This window comes from Olea europaea, unplaced genomic scaffold, assembly GCF_002742605.1.
Source record: "Olea europaea var. sylvestris unplaced genomic scaffold, O_europaea_v1 scaffold3144, whole genome shotgun sequence".
Lineage (NCBI taxonomy): Eukaryota > Viridiplantae > Streptophyta > Magnoliopsida > Lamiales > Oleaceae > Olea > Olea europaea.
In genome coordinates this window covers 15,661-30,858 of record NW_019250226.1, presented here as the reverse complement: position 1 = coordinate 30,858, position 15,198 = coordinate 15,661, and positions in this window count along the sequence as shown.

Genomic DNA, 15,198 nt, shown 5'->3' with positions numbered 1-15,198 from the left:
TCTTTATGGGTTTGATATAATATTTTTTACTATTTTTCATCTTAGCTAGAGTTGTAATAAAAAATTTAAACTTTACGTATCTATAGACGAGTAAAAACTAAAGAACTATATTTTATGCACTCTAGCCATATTTCTCTTTATTATACAGCTAGTGAATGTCTTTTCGGCTCTTGATCACTTCTGGACTCACCACTATAATATCTTTTACTTTTTCTACTATTTTTCATCTTAGCAAATCATCTTTATTTAATGACATGCAATGTATTTAAATTTTCTACAGGTACAAAAAGTTCAAAATTGACACTCTTACAAAGATTAATAAAAGGTCATATTTTTAAAATGTCAATCCAAAAAATGACATAGGGTACAATTTCTCTTGTTAAAATATGTTTTAAAAAGGGACTTTTCTCTTTTTACGGGTTCAACTCTAGTGTTGGACGAAATTATCTCTTTATAAACGTTGAGAATATAGTGAGAATTTTGCATAGATATCCCTACATTATCAGTTGCAAAAACATTTGTCACTTTTTCAAAAGGTGATCAAAATTATATTTTTTGGGTGCAAAATGTCCAAATTACCCTTGTAGATACCTTTTTGAGTATATTTATTGCTCATTAATGCTAATTAATATAATGATTTGATGTTAGACTTGTGTAAGAAAAACCTATGAATATATTTAATATACAATGAATAATAGAATTGTCAACCAAAAAATAAATAATAAAAATTATTCCATAATATTTTTGTCAGGTTCTAATCGAAACACTGGCTGTTCAGCCATCGAACTAGAATGTAAAGATTGATAGTTAAAATGTTAAACTCGACACTTGGTAAATATCGAGAAAGACGTTTGTACTGTCAGTCTCACTAATTTTCTACTGTTTGGTATAATTTATTCATAGGTCCCACTTGCATGATATTAAAGGCCAATATATGAATTGTTTCGATTGCTTATCATTGACATCTCAAATTTTAAGGGATGAGTAATACTCTAAAATTCTCCGTGTCATATGGGGATCGAGTTGGGCACAATCGGGCCATATGTTCAAACCTTGTTCTAACCCCAAGCATGTAAAGTTGAATGATATTTAAGGCTTGAAATTGTATTTTGCACATTACAATGATGATGTTCGTTGTTTATGTTATATTGTCATTTTTGTGTTATTATCGTTGTAGCTTTCATTGGGGTACAAAAAATATTTTACTTTTTACAAAACATAAGATTTTATTAACTGTGAACTGTTAAGTAGTAAACGAAACAAAATATTCATGCATAACGATTGATCAAACGTATTTACATACAATGCCTTACAAATGATATCTAGATAGTTCGACCCTCTACTTAATGAAAATGTCTTTTTACACATGAACATGAATTTAAAGAACATAAAAATAATTTGTTTGACATACATATCATGATATAACTTCAAAATAATACGATAAATTTAAGTCCAAAAGCAACACATAGTAGTATGAGTCAATAAGGTCCTATTGCGTACTATTCTTCAATCTCTTCTGGCCACTCTTGGTGTAGGAAGTTCGAAAGCTATCTGCAATACCAATAACATGAACAAATTCCAATATTAGCGAATGGTTTAACTTGTAATGAATTCGAATGATACATATTGAAGCAACTTAAACACATTTTTATTTTATTATAACTATTGAGTCATCCATTCAAACTATCGAAAAATCTAGTAACCATCTATCGAGAATGGCAATTTTCTCGACAGATGTTTCGTCTGTACTTTAAGGAAACTTCTCATGTGTAAACATAAATTAAATTTTCTAATCCAAAATGACCATAAAATGAACTGCATTGCAACAAGTTGAATCAACCATAGAAAGAAACATAAAATGACCATATAATGACAATATAATTAACCATATTACAAAAGGTATGAATCGACAAATTGAACCATATTGCAATAACTTGAACATATCAATCGAAAATTCAACCTACATTGCTAAATGTACAATGAACATATATATTCTAATAAACAACAATGAAAATGTATATTCTAACAAACACAAATTCAACCTACATCCAAGCAAACCCTAAATACCTTACGATAACTTAATTCATGAGAAAATAAACCACAATGGACATGCTTGAATGGTACGATCCCTCCGTCACCCCAGAATGAAGGGGGTGATCTCGTAGTTTTTGGTCTATGAAGATACGTTGTAAGGTGTTCCATTTTCTTTTCCCATTGAGACCGTATATTCTAATTTTGAGGCAAATGCACCACCCGTTGGAGGAAAAAGTACAACTTCCTAAAAAAACGTACATTTTTTAGATAATATTAAAAAATTCAAGAATCTTAAAAATTAGTTAATGAAACAATGGGAGATGAACATAACTTGCATTAGAAATAAGAAGAAAATCGAGTCAATTTCTTATTGGAGTTTATACAAATTTCTTATTGAAGGAAAAGTCAACCACTTGAGAAAGATGTGAAAATGAGGAATGGTTAGTATGGGGTGGGACATTTTATTGAACATGGGAGTGTTGTGGTTTAGGGTTTAATTTTAAACAATCGAGGAGAAAGATGGCAGGAAGAAGAAGAGAAAATTCAAGTAATAGGGTGGGTTGTGGGTTCTGTCCATGGGTATGGGAGCGGGGTGGGGATGGGTTTAGTGTGATGTTTTCAAAATTTTGGTACAACTTTTTCAACTAGTCAAATAAAAAATTAATGAAGGACATGTAAGGTATTTAAAATTTTTAGAAGGGTAAAAAGGTTCAAAAGAAACATTTTTGTCAAAATTATCAAAATATGCATTTTTATAAATGCCAATACAAAAATGACATCGGGTGCAATTTCCTTAAATATAATTTATCTTAAATCATGGTAAATTATTAAAGGGGCATTTTCATAGAAGTCACAAAATTTGAAAATACACCAAAAGTTGTTACTTTAACAAATGATGCTAAAAAGTCACTTTTTGAGTTTGAAATATCTGAATCACCCATAGATATACATTTTTGGGAGCATTTAATGCTCACTAATGCCATGGTGTGATATTTTGAGTTGTGTATTATAAACCATTAGATATATACATACATTGGGTAATATGAATTGTAAAGCAAAAAAAATAAAAATAAAAATAATAACAACAACAACAACAGAAAATTCATATGAATGTATAAATCAATTTTCATGTATAAAAAACCCCAATTTTCTTCACATCTTCTCCATTTCAATAACAAGAAATTATTAGTAGATTCACCTTCCATTTTGAGAGGTTGTCATTTACGAATTGTTTAATTTTTATCTTATAACTTATTATTTTTGAATTGTTAAATATAGCATGATCATGTGTTTTTGAAATTTATCAAATTATTATTCATTAATTCAATTTGTTCCTTGAAATCTTTTTGAATAAAGATACCATTACCCTCCACAAAATATTGTGAATGATAACCCCTATTTGGTGAAGCATTAGGTAGATTATTTCGGAAGATTTTGTCATTTTGATAATTGAGAATTGATGAGCACACTTAATCTTATGAATTACTTCTTCCAATCACACTTAGTGTTACTAATAATTCTTCCAATCACACTCCTCAGCTCTAATAGATCAATAGTTGAAACAAACTGTCGAATTCGAATTTTTGAAATTTTGGGATAGACATTTCAACTGTCGGTTTCATCTGTTTGCTATTGTTTGAATTTAAATATTCGAATGTGCCGCTTTCATGCTATTAAATATCAACATATTGATTGTGCGAAATTCTTATCATTGCAATTTCAACTTTATGGGTATGCGTAATAATTTGAGATTCTTTGTATCGCATGTGGGATAGTTTGTTCATGTAGATGATGAATGAAAGTTGAGAGGGGATAAACCACTTTGATTGTAGTTCCAAATACTACCCCCTAGCATGACTTGTGTCATGATTAATAGAGAAATTTGGTATTCTTGATACTCGTACTTAAATTGAATTGAAGTTCAAAGTCCTGAACATGAATATGCATTCGACGGTAAATCAGTTTGCAATCTTCATGATTTGTAAATTCAATAATGTGCACACGTGATCTATAAATTTTCATCATAATGCACATCAACATACCATAAGTTCTGTAGTTATCAAGCACAGATTGGGAAGATAGGATAATCTTGATTTGATAGTTATTGTACGTAAAGTAGAACGTGAGTTGAGTGTGAAAATCAATCACATCAAAGCAATTAATCAGACAAAATTAGTTACAAGCATTAATCGTGTAGAAATAACATGACATGCAAAGTAATAAATTAGACAAAATATTTCATTAGCTGCTTATAGTTCAACTGTCAATCTCGACAGATTATCTCAATAATTCACGAAAGTTCATTGCAAAATAGTGAATTAGGCTACAAATTCGAGTGGATGGACAACTTTATGTACATATGTTACCATGTAGTCCCCAACAAAAACTAGAAAATATAAATAGGATAAAGCTACTTTGCTTGAAGAATTTGACGGAACGCTTGACATAATTGCATATGATAGTAGATGATTGAATGAAAAGCTAGTTGTGTTTTAGACCATCCAATTATAAAATGCCACGTGGCATTATGTCAAAGATTTCTGTCAACCTTGATGTTTATGGTAAATAACCCAAACATAAATTAGTATGCAAAATTAACAACTTTAGTTATATTACCATAAGATTTTCCCTAGAAGTACTCAAAATTTAAGTAAAGGTTAAATCAAAATGAAAGAAAGCACATCACTATTAGAAACTATAAAAAAAAATTAAAGTAGAAAGCTATACAAAAATATTGTCATTACTCACGTGCTCGGCTTGAAACTGTGGATGAACCATATTTAAGGAAAAGTACCCCATCTCAGGTTTAAAAAATCATATCATTAACATTAAAGAATGTACATCATGATGCCGGTAAGTCATTGAATAAAGTAAATAAAGCACCATATTGTTACATTTATTAAATTTCATTTTGTCAAAAAAGAGCACTAAATTTATTCGATACTCAAAAATTTTAAAGCAAATATAAATTAATAAAGCTCTTGTTTGACCCCCATTATTTTAAATGTTAATGGGTGGAATAATGTTTTTTCAAGAATTGATGGTTGAAAAAGAAGGAAGAATTTTTTATTTACGTGTAGTATTATTTTATAGAAGATTGTGTGATTAAAAATATGAAAGAGAAAAATACAATTTAATTTAATTGGGGGCCAAACAAGGGCAAATAATACTACATTATTACATATGATTTCAATCTTTATAGGTATTTCCTTAATAGTTGACCAGGCTTCATTTCTTTAGGATTCTAATCTGTTGTAAATTTCTCAATGAATTTCTCAAGTGCAGTTTTGATGTATTTCAGATTATTGTGTTATGAAATGTGCGTGTGCAGTTGATCCTCTTCCAACAAAAGAAATTCAAAATTCACCTTCAAACATTAATAACAAAAAGAAATAACAAATGTCAAATGATAATGATATGTCGTAAATTTAATTCATAACACACGTTGAAGAACAATTGAACCAAATTTGACATATGAACAAAACCATCGACAAAAAAGTATCAACTATTGAGAATTTCAGAACATAATTGTCGAGAATGACAATTTATTTCGACAGATGGTTCAATAATTGTCGAGATTGAACAAAGAGCACAAATATCCCTGATCTTTCTGCAGATAGCAAATAGAAATAGTTCTATCCTAATTAAGGGATCTTACTATTTCTTAATGGAAACTCTTATTCATTTATTTTCATAAAATTGGACAAATAATTCTACCTAATTCTTATAAACCCACTTATTTATCCATTCCTCTCATAAACAAAAAAAAAAAAAAAGGAAATTGTTAGGAGGAGGTCTACAACAACTAAAGGACAGCAGTTAACAGTAGAAATACATGTATTTTACCAATATGGAGCACTACCATTTAGCATCCACGATAAAGCCTTAATTGAAGAAAAAAAATAAACAAAAATCTATCATGAGGTAGCTCACGCAACAAGTTGTAGCAAAAGGATAAACAAGTTTGAGTTTGTATTGGTCAAATGAAGATTTAGCCTCGATTTGTAAACAAAATTCCACAAATTGATCATGGTTTGGAACAACTGAAATCGAAACTTGAAAGTTACCTTAGATAGAGATTTATGAAAATTTCTTTGCATTGGTTGAATCAATTTTTAAAACTATAGAAATTTTTGAAAAATCGAGAGGAAGATATGTGAGAGAGAGAGAGAGATAGTAGAAAGAGAGAGGTATATATATATATATATATTAAAAAGTTATATTTTTGAAAATGTGAAGCTCAAAAGTGACATGTGGTGCAATTTCCTCATTATTAAATATAATGTAAATAAAATCCAATTGGGGCCACAACCTTTGTTAATTGTGGCGATTGATATCTAACCTTTTGTTTGTGTTACACCCCAATTATCTGAACAGCTTCGGATTGCCAACCACCACACATTTCGACCTGATAGATACCCATCTGAAGTGTTTTTGAAGTGATATCACCAATGTCAACAACCTAGTAGCACACTGTGAGGCACACTGCGAGATATAGACGATCCTGCTGAACTGACCGAAGTACCTCGCCTTCGAGGCCGAGGTCAAGTGGACCTCTGTCAGAAAATCCGCCGCCAATATCTGAAAGAGATTTGTGCCAAGATCCTCTCAGCACCTAAGGTTTAAATTGATTTGACGTCTCCATGAGGCTAATTGATGTGACTTATCAACTTTATGTCAATTCAACTCAGGATAAACAAGCTGCCCACCCACTCTACAGACGCGGCTGATTGACGCCTATGAGCGGACACCTCATACCGTCAGATGTATACACGTGTCCCACATCCAACGGTTCATCCAACTTATAAATACCCAAGGTTTGGCAAGAGGTAAAGGTAATGAAACTCTTACTACATAGCACTCCATAGCAAGTTTATATATTTTCTCCTTCCCTTAGTGTTTTTGGACACAACCTCTGGGTACTGTTCCGACCACCCGAATCTGACTTGACTGTCGGAGTGTATACGGCCGCCACCACCCCCGCTGGTCCCGACCGTGTGCGCCTGACCGTTGCTTTGATTGTGTGCAGGGAGGAATACGTAGAGTATCTATCGATTGGCCACGTGGAAGGTCCAATTTACGAGGTCAACAGATTGGCGCCGTCTGTAGGAAACACTTCCCATTCAAAGTTTTGCATTCTCCACCGAAGAAGTTACCAAAAAATTAGCGACTAACGCCGAAAAGGGCACGTTCTTGAAAAAGAACAAAGTCGAGTTACAATCCAAGTTCTCACCACCCTTGAAAAAAAGAGATAGGATGAGCTATAGCCATAAAAACGACAACCCCATGAGAGAGGCCTCTGAAGAAGAGGTACTCCATAACAATGTTACTCATCAGAGACCCCATCATCGGCGTCGCCGAGGTGGAAGAACAGCCATGCTCACTGAAAGAATGACTCAAATAGTTGTGGGTATGAGAAACATCGCAGCTCAGAATATGGCAATACATGAACTCCTCATGCAAGCCCAGGGTCATCAGGGCTATCAAATGCCCCAATGATCTTATCCGGTGCAGGAAGTCCCTGTATCTCACTCCCGAGGTCACATGAGCCAGCACACAGAACGCCTTCTCGAAAGAGAGATGAACGCCAAAGCCACATCTTATGTGCAAGGGAGTCAGCCATCAGAACCATACTTGGGGGATTATTTTCCTCAAGAATACGGGGAACAAAGGTCGGCAATAGTCTTCGACCGAATATAGGGGAGGATCCTAACAATAGGGTCCGTTCGATGAGAAGATCAGTTCGCCCAGATCAGGAACAAGAGCAGGCTCCTCCTCCTCCTAGAAATAGGAGGGACATAAGGAACCTAGTCGATTGGGGAAGTCGAGGAGAAGCACATCCACCCCCCAGAGCATTCAAGATGATACATGGTCAGATGGACCCTGTCGATCCTATGAGGTTGACGACGATGATGATAATCTCCTTTCTCAAGGGAGATCCGAAACTTCCCAATGCCAGCAAATTTCATGCCCCCTAAGATTCCCAAGTATGAAGAAAAGGGGGACCCGGAGAAGTACCTCACAAAGTACATGACACAGATGAGCCTAAGAGGAGCCTCGCTCGCTTTGAAATGCAGAGCCTTCCATTTAACACTAGGCGGGGCCGTCGAAGTGTGGTACATCAGGCTTCCTCTCCTATGCATTAGAAGTTGGCCAGATTTGAAGAAAGCATTCTTGAACCAATACCTCTCACACAGAGAAGAAGAGACACCAGTGCAACGCTTGCAAGATATGAGGTAGGCCCCTGGGGAGATACTGAAAAACTATCTCGCCAGGTTTACAGAGGTTTACAGACGAAATCACCTACTGTGAACAGGTCACTGACAGAGAAGCCCTTTCATCTCTGAAAGGCGGGCTCAACATGAACACTTTGTTCTGGAGGGACGTGCGCAGCAAGAATCCCTCTACCTATGACGAACTGGTGGAAATGATGAGAGTGGAGATTGTGAGTGAGGAAATGATTGATCATCGCAACCGTGCTGCGCAGGGACTCCCTTCACCTCAGAGGCAGGTAGATCGAGGATCCGTAGCACACCTTGTTACTCAGCAATGGACTCAAGCAGGTCATACAATAGCTCCCACGTCCGGACAAGCCCTGGCTTCCGCCACATTGAATGTAGTGCTGGTGTTGGCATATGAGAATGCCCCTACCGAAGCGGGACCATCTGGAAGAGCTGATAACAAGAAGAAGAAGAAGAAGAAGAAAAGGCCAAATAGACCCTTAGAAGGGGCAAGGTTTTGTACGTTCCATCAACTCTATGGGCATGACACTAGTGAGTGCCGAGACGCCAATCGATGCCCTAATCGAAGAAACCCACACCCTTCCAGCAGGAACGAATATCCTTGCAGATCCACCTCTCCGAGCAGGGGGAGAGAGGGCACAAAAAGCAATCACCTCGGAAAAGAGAATCAAGGGACCGAGGTCAATCTAGACAGAGAAACCAGGCCCCATTTTCTGGGAGTCAGGTCATCAGGGAAATCGATACCATCATTGGGGGACCCCACATCGGTGGCAACACCAGGAATGCCCAAAGGAATTATACAAGGGAAGCAAAGAACCCTCCAATGATCACTTACATTGTCGACGAATCACAAACAGTCGACAGGATGGCCCCAATCACCTTCTCCCGGGAAGACGCAAAGGGGGTTCACCACCCCCATTGTGATGCATTGGTTGTAAGAGCCGTAGTGGCTAGAAACGGACTGAAATGCATGCTCATCGACATGACAGTTCTGTGAACATATTGTTCGACTCCACTTTTGACAAAATGCAAATTAAATATGGGTTGATCCCCATGACTGACCCACTGTTCGGATTCACTAGAGACAGCATTGTCCCACGAGGGCGGATCACTCTGCCCGTCGAGATGGGTTCAGCACCCCTAGTGGCCCAACACTTCATGGAATTTTTGGTGGTGAATCGCAGATCGGCCTATCATGGAGTATTGGGCAGACCCGCTTTAAAAGATCATTGGGCTGTCACGTCCATCCACTACTTGTGCATGAAATTTCCAACTGAACATGGGATTACTACGGTTCGAGGCAATCAGATGGGCTCCAGGGCATGCTACTTAAACTCACTGTGAAAATCGGAGCCTCGAACTGTTAACGTAATCCTAACTGGTTTGCTTTAGAATAGGGGGTGGCCTCGCCACTGTTGGGCGTTTTGGAGGGGCGGCGCTCTTCTTGCCCTTCCTTCGAAGGTCAGCCTCCAGGTCCTCCGGTACCTCTTCCATCGGAGACTGAAGCCTCTTACTGGCATCCACCAGATCCTCCATTTGCTTTTTGTAGGAGGAGGAGGAGGCCTTCAGTGCCCGTGTCTCTGCCATCATCCTCTGGATGGTCTTAAAGTCGGGGCGCACGGGCATCTTCTTATTAAAGTTGTCTGGAAAGAATGAATTACGAATTAGTACAAGTATTAGGAGTTCAGAATAAAGGGTTAAGACTTCGGTCCAGTTACCTTGGGATGCCATCAGGTCGTGGGTAACGAAGTGAATGTTCTTTCGGATCAGCCTATGGTAAGACCTCTTCTTTTAAGGCAACTGATAGATGATGCAGATGGTATTGAAGTCCTCCGATGACAGCTCGCACCGAGGAAGAGCACCTACAAAAGAAATGAAAATATTAGGCACGATTCGAACCGAAGAGAAATATAAAGAAAAATAACTACTATACTTACTAAGTGTTGAATACTTCTTCGGGACCGTAAGAGGCGTCGGGGGTCCCTCTCCATCGTGTCCCCTCGCCCTACGGTCCAGCACCACGAGCTCTTCCATTCTTTGATGGAGCTCGGTAGATCGAGCATGAATGGAGTGTGGGAACCCCATGAAGTAAGGTAGTACTACCCCCGGGTCTTATCTCCCCCGGCAGTTATCTTGGGTATGTAAATGGTCTGGAAGACGGAGAATGGCATCTCCAGCCCTAGTGATGCCTCTTTCTACAACATCCAGGAGCCCACCATTTGGCTGCAAGAGTTCGAATTGAGTTGGGTCGGGGCTAGCCCATAGAATCTAAGCACCATCCTAAAGAATGGGTGAATTGGCAGCCTAAGTCCGGCCCTAAGGATCGCCTTACTAATGGCTACACAACCCGGCCTAGGGTAGCAGGCCCTCTCTTCGGGCTCGGGGAGGATCAAATCTATGCTGTCAGGGATCCTATACTCTACCCTAAGTCTCTCCAGGTCAGCCTCTCTTAATTTAGATGGGTAGTCTGATACCCCCCAGTGCACAAAAGTATCTGCTGGGCTATCCGGTCGCTTCCATATATTTTCCCTCCTATTATCGCCTCGACTATTTTTGAGGAGGTTGCCACAATGGGCTCGTCCATCATCACCAGTTCTAATCCCCTTCCTGAACCAGAACTCCCCCCAGAAGCCATTTTTCAGTAGTTAAAGGGTACTGGAACTTACAAGTTTGAAGGTTTTCCTAGCCGGAAATGGTGTAAGGTCGCCAGATGTTGGTAGTTCTCGCCGAAAGTTCAAAGTTTCTCGTCGAAATTGCTTAGAAAACGTCGAAAATCGCAATGACTTGAGAGCAAAGTATAGTATTTGTTTCGCAAGGGTAGAAAGCTTGAGAAAAGCTCAGAGTCCGCCTTTTATGGAAAGACCCATCCGATCTCCACCGTTGAATTCAAATGCAATCAATCTAAGCCGTTCGTCGCATCTTCAATCTGGGCCATTGAAATGAAATGTCAGATTTGACCTACGCCCAAGATTTCACTGTGACTTTCACGCTCGCTTAAAACGCGTCACCTCGGTCACCACCAGTCGTCAATAATAAGTAGCCGCAGCAGCCTTATAAGAGAGTGGGTATGGCACCCAACTATCACCTTGAAAATACGCAACTTTTGTCAAATCATTTAACACCTGAATCGCCTCGGATCGAGCGCCTCACTCAATTTTACAAAGCTTAAACGCACCCGAAGCGAAGTCCCCTGTGGGTCATCGCCTCGACAGCTGCGTTCCCTACTAAACTTTACAAAGTTTTAGCCATCTCCCAACGCGTCGTCCTATGCGGGTTAGCGCACCAGTGGTAGATAAGCTCCTCAACTTTACAAAGTTTAGACGCACCCGACGCGAAGTGCCCTGTGGGTCATCACCTCGACAGCTGCGTTCGCTTCTAAACTTTACAAAGTTTTAGCCATCTCCCAACGCGTCATCCCACGCGGGTCAGAGCACCGGTGGCAGACAAGTTCCTCACTCAACTTCACATAGCCTACACGCGCCTGACGCGAGTCCCTTGTGGGTCATCGCGTTAACCTCTTTTCCTACTAATCGTCCTATCTTGCAGCGCTTCGACCTCACATCGGTTATTGCTTCCCTTACGCAGTAACGAAACTTTGGCGCATCTGCCTAAGATCATGGCTTCGGTTACTGCAAAAGATCGACCCCAAGCTCCCACGAGTCGCCGTCCCCAGTTCGAGACATACACATCTAGTCAGGAAAACAAGTCCACCCATGATATAAATATTCATACCTGGACTTGGGGGGACCACTGTTACGCCACTATTATCTGAACCGCTTCGGATTGCCAACCACCACACATTCCAACCTGATAGACACCCATCCGAAGTGTTTCCGAAGTGATATTACCAATGTCAACAACCTAGTAACACGCTGCGAGGCACACTGCGATATATAGATTATCCTGCTGAACTGATCGAAGCGCCTCGCCTCCGAGGCCGAGGCCAAGTGGACCTCTGTCAGAAGATCCGCCACCAATTTCTGAAAGAGATTTGTGCCAAGATCATCTCTGCACCTAAGGTTTAAATTGATTTGACGTCTCCATGAGGCTAGTTGATGTGACTTATCAACTTTATGTCAATTCAACTCAGGAGAAACAAGCTGCCGCTCACTCTACAGACGCGGCTGATTGACCCCTATGAGCGGACACCTCATACCGTCAGATGTCTACACGTATCCCACATCCAACGGTTCATCCCACCTATAAATACCCAATGTTTGGCAAGAGGCAAAGGTAATGAAACTCTTACTACATAGCATTCCATAGCAAATTTATATATTTTCTCTTCCCCCTTAGTGTTTTTGGACACAACCTCTGGGTACTGTTCCGACCACCTGAATCTGACTTGATCGTCAGAGTGTATACGGCTGCCACCACTCCCGCTGGTCCCGACCGTGTGTGTCTGACCATGCGTTGATTGTGTGCAGTGAGAAATACGTGGAGTAACTATCGGTTGGCCACGTGGAAGGCCCAATTTGCGAGGTCAACAGTTTGCATACTCAAATCCTCAACCAACGAAAACTACGTGACTGTGATTGTCAATTTTTGGTTAAAATTACCATTTTGCCCTCACTTATGAGGACCAAGAAAAGAAATGAAAAAGAAAGATAAGAAATATTGAAAACAAAAGGGAACAAAATAAATAAAAAAATCCAAAAATCAAGTCAAATGGGACCTTTTCAAACATAAATGCCAAGAATATAACACATTTTATATGCCTTCAATTGCAAAAACTCATATCCTCCATCACAATTTAAGTAAACGTCAACGACTGTCCTGTTTAATTTCCTTAGTTTTTTGTTTTATATTTTACATTTTAGTTTATTTCTTTTCCTTCTTTTATCATTTAACTAAGGATATAATAATAGTTTTTGCTTTTAAACAACGAAATAAATTATTTCATCGATGGGAAAACACTTATTTGAAAAGGCTCAACATCCAAATATTACATTTGATTGGTTAAGAACTCAATACCACACTGATCAAAAGTTGAAGACTTCACTTAGAATATACCCAAATGTGTAAGTAGGTCAAACTTTCTTGAAGTGTGAGACATTCTACCTAGGAATAATTGCAGTTGAAACCCCAAACCTTTCAAATACTCTCAGACATTTTCCTCACTTTTCATTTGTTGCAGTCGTCTTCCCAAACCTTTTAAACCGAAGCGCTGAAGCCCCAATGGAGGATTCCACCAATTTTTTCGTCAGTTGATCCAAAATTAATTTTATACATTTTAGAAGGGCAAAATAGTAATTATCTATTTATCACATTAAACAATTAAAAATTTAAATGAAAAAATGAAAACAAAAAAGAAAAAATGGAATCTTTTTCCCCAAACATCCCATCCCCACTCCCAAAAACCAAAATCTTTCTCACCCATCGCCACCATCGTTGTCATCGCCCATCGGCCGCCACCATCCACCACCACCATCACCGTCACCACCCACAAAAACTCTCTCTTTCATAATCTTAACCACAACCTCCAGCTATTTCATTTGTGGTCGTGCTCACGAAATTGGGTTTCATAAACTTGAACACCTCCATCCCCAATCATTTTGCTGGCTAAAGCCATTTGCCCTCCACATTATCATCCCCTTCGATGACTCCGTCCTTTTAACTAGTCATTTCCACCACCATCCTATCCATTTCCCTTTGTAAATTACCCAAATCACTCATATCACCATCATCTTCAATAGCCAAATGACCCAATCATCAACCTCACTTTTTGAATTTCTCTCATAGAATTTTCCCAGCTTTAGGAGTCCCAATTCCGTACAGTATTAAAAATTGAATGTGCTTAAAAAGTAGAGGCCCGATGCTTTGTTGCCTACAATAGGTGTATCATAATTTTCCTCTGTACAACTCCTCTCTAGATGGGCTCTACATGTCAAAATTGATACCCTGATTCTCGGCACTTATATACGAAAATACCCCATTTAGAAACCCTAAACCATTTTGGAAAATAATCAGTTGCAGTAAATTACAGAACTGTAAAATACAGAATGTAGAACTTATTGATTGCTTGAGTCTCGTGATAGCACAATATCCTAAAGTGAAATTGCCCGTCATTACCTGTTATGACATTTGTGGACAATCACTATCGAAATACAACGATTAAATAGTTGCAAATTTCAATAGGTTATTGATAATGAGTTATTTAAAAACAGTCATATTATACTAATTAATTTGAGCCATTAAATATATTCGAAAATGATTAAAATAAATAAAAAAATATCGTGTGAGTTGTAAATCGAACGCAGAACTCCCATACAAATTTCATACTTTTCACCAATTACGCACTTTATCTAATTTGGTTGTTTCCTTCACATAATATATTTATTGTATAAATATCTAACAAATCATAACCAATTAATAGTAGCTAAACAATTGCAGAATCTGTCCCTATTGGTGGGTTTCTAGATTACCAATTCGGCTCTTCCAAGTCTGATGACCCTATTAGCTGCAAGTTTGCAAGTATTGCTGTTGCTAATAGTAGAGGATGGATGTAGACTCTATGATGGCGTTGCGGTGGTGGTTGATGGCGGTGGCAAGTTTATAATTTCTGGTTTTGGGTTGAGAGGTTGGGGATGGGGGTTGGAATGAGTGAGAAGAAGATATATTTTTCTTTTCTTTTCTATTTTTAATTTAAGTTTTTCAATTGTTTAATGCGATAAATAGATAATTATTGTGCCTTTTTTTGAAATGTATAGGATATGGTTGAATTTAATTTTTGGGTCAGGTTAAGGGAAAATGGATGGAATCCATCCATTGAGGCTTCAGCTACTACAGTTTGAAAGATTTGGAGTGATGGTTGCAACGAATGAAACGTCGGGAAAAAATTTGCTAATGTTTGAAAAGTTTGAAGTCTTTGTTGCAATTATCCCTCCTACCTAATATCATATGGACAGCGTGAAGTATAATT